This window comes from Limulus polyphemus, unplaced genomic scaffold, assembly GCF_000517525.1.
Source record: "Limulus polyphemus unplaced genomic scaffold, Limulus_polyphemus-2.1.2 Scaffold1562, whole genome shotgun sequence".
Lineage (NCBI taxonomy): Eukaryota > Metazoa > Arthropoda > Merostomata > Xiphosura > Limulidae > Limulus > Limulus polyphemus.
In genome coordinates this window covers 46,693-49,204 of record NW_013667172.1, presented here as the reverse complement: position 1 = coordinate 49,204, position 2,512 = coordinate 46,693, and the positions used below count along the sequence as shown (strand labels likewise).

The 2,512-nt window shown below is 30.1% G+C and overlaps 1 protein-coding gene across 4 annotated transcripts in view; it reads left to right on the top strand.

The window, feature by feature from the left end:
• The window catches only part of LOC106464108 (myosin light chain kinase, smooth muscle-like), a 41,907-nt gene that overhangs the window by 4,238 nt on the left and 35,157 nt on the right, over positions 1-2,512 (top strand). The window contains exon 2 of one of the 4 annotated variants that reach the window (XM_022391769.1): positions 876-967. The exons of the other annotated variants lie outside the window; for them this stretch is intronic. The gene's annotated coding sequence lies outside the window, so the exon portion shown is untranslated. The remainder of the gene's footprint in view (positions 1-875; positions 968-2,512) is intronic. 4 annotated transcript variants of the gene reach the window in all.

The following is a 2,512-nucleotide window of genomic DNA, read 5'->3' as shown; positions in this document are numbered from 1 at the left end:
ATCACGTCGAAATTAGTGTTGTTTTAAAATGGAAGCTGTACGTGTTCAATGAAGTTTTAAATTGTGTAAATAGGAAACGTTGTTTCTAATTACTTATTATAATCATTACGTATCTTTTCTCTACATGTATATGTAAATAATAGTGAAGCAATGCGACAAGGGGTAAAAGTACAAAGTGTCTTGTAAGTAACTCCTGAAGATGACGTAGATCACGTCGAAATTAGTGTTGTTTTAAAATGGAAGCTGTACGTGTTCAATGAAGTTTTAAATTGTGTAAATAGGAAACGTTGTTTCTAATTACTTATTATAATCATTACGTATCTTTTCTTAACCCCATCATCTTTAATAAATATATCTCTTCTCCTGGTGGCTCAAAGGTGTGTCAGTGGGCTTATAACACTAAAAATTGGGTTTCGTTACCTGCGTTGGGCAAAGCACAGATAGTCTATTTTGTAGTTTGTGTTTTATGGCAAATAAACTCGATAGCTTTATTGTTTCTCCAGTGTTTGTTTTTAGAAAAATACATTTAAATTTATTCAACTTGGAGTCTGGAACTCGTTAAACAAGAGGTATACATTCAACTTCCTTAACTATACTCGCTGCTTTCACTAATTGATTGGTGTAGCATCCCGCCCCACTTCCTTTCAGTAGCACAGCAGTAAGTTTTAGGCTTATAACGCTAAAAACCAAGTTTCGATACCCGTGGTGGGCAGAGCTCCGACAGTCAATTGTGTAGCTTTGCGTTTAACAAAAAACAAAATAACTGGCGTAATCAGCACTTTAGTTTCCGAGAAACAAGACGGGCAAATGTATTTTTAGAACGCAAAGTCTCGTGGAACTGTTGAAAGTGGTATTTCTTTATTACTTCAAAACAGTCTGAATACGAAAAGGTGTAAAAGGCTGATACGGGTGGATGAAAACAAGACGGGATAATTTCAGATTTTCCTGTGTTAGATTGCATTTAAAGGTATGGTCTGTTTTTCACTTACTCTTAAAAATATAAATATGAACTTATACAAATTAAAATCCTAAATAGATACTGTATGTTGAATATGAGTTTTGCAATAAAAATACAATTATATCTTTTCTTAAATGTTGGAAGTTTGAAACTACCGTAACGAAAATGAGTCAGTAAAATTATTTTTGTCATACATAGAAAAGAACTGAAAAACAAAATTTACTTAAGTAATATTTTTCTTGTACAGTGAATTTAATATTATATTGCAAACTATTTAAACATATAAAATAAAAACCATTGAAAGCAAGATTTAAATTTTCAGAAACTACTAAATGTTATCAGTATTCCTAAAATATAATATATATAAATTACAATTTTTAAAAATTATGCTAATCCTGTTCATGCTAAGAATAAAAAAATATATTTTTATAAATTCAGAGAACAGCGGTCGTTAATCCTTTCTCTAGCCTTGTCATAGCATTTTGTCATTAAACACAAAATATGAGCGTTAAATAGGAAATTACAGAACTTTTGCAAACATTTATTCAGTTCGTGATCTTTAATTTCCCCTCCACCCAAACTATCAATACAAAATACATCTTCTTTGACGTGGAGGTTTTGTTTGTTTGTAATTAAACACAAAGCTAGACAATGGGCTAACTGTGCTCTGCCCACCACGGGTATCGAAATTCGGTTTCTAGCGTTGGAAGTCCGCAGACATACCAATGGGGAGGCTTGACTTGTAGGATCTGATTGTAGGGTTTTAAACTTTGTGTTGATGAACAGCTCGTTAATACTTTAGAATATTTAAGAATAAAAGTCTATATAACCATATATTTTATCAGGTTTTGATATAAGTATACTTATACTCCTAAGAATACATAGAAAGGATAAATTTAGATATTGCATTTAGAATGTTATAAAATGTTCTCTCATCTAGGGTTAAATAAGCAAATGCCTTAATTGTTGTTATAATAATTCACGCCTTATGAAGTAAAAAAATACATTGTCAAGCTGCTAAACAGTTACCAACATTTTATAACGGGGACTTTTAATTTTCCCTACAATATCGGATAATTGTTAATAAAATATATTAATCACATTATTCGGTTCATCCCAAAACGGGATCTAAATCGCGTAAAAATTTAACGTCTTAAATTTACCTACCATAATTTCAATTTGAATGTTATTGTTAAGTTGTTATTTTTTATGTGTCTTCCAGAATAGGAATCTTCTTCATAAAACGTTTGTAACTCTTTCGAAAATATGGGCCAATTTATTCAGTAAAATAGTTTTATTCTAAATGTCAACATTAAGAAATCTTGAGTTTGATGACATTAGTTACGACTCTGTAAGTTATAATTAAATTGTTTTATATTTTTCTATGTATTTCGAAGACTATTCGCGAATGAGTTGTTTTTGTAATCTTAATTATTTTCAAAAGTTCTAAAACAGGTTGTCAAATGGTAATATACCATAGCTATTGATGTACACACACACACATACATACATACATACATACATATATATATATATATATATATATATATATAT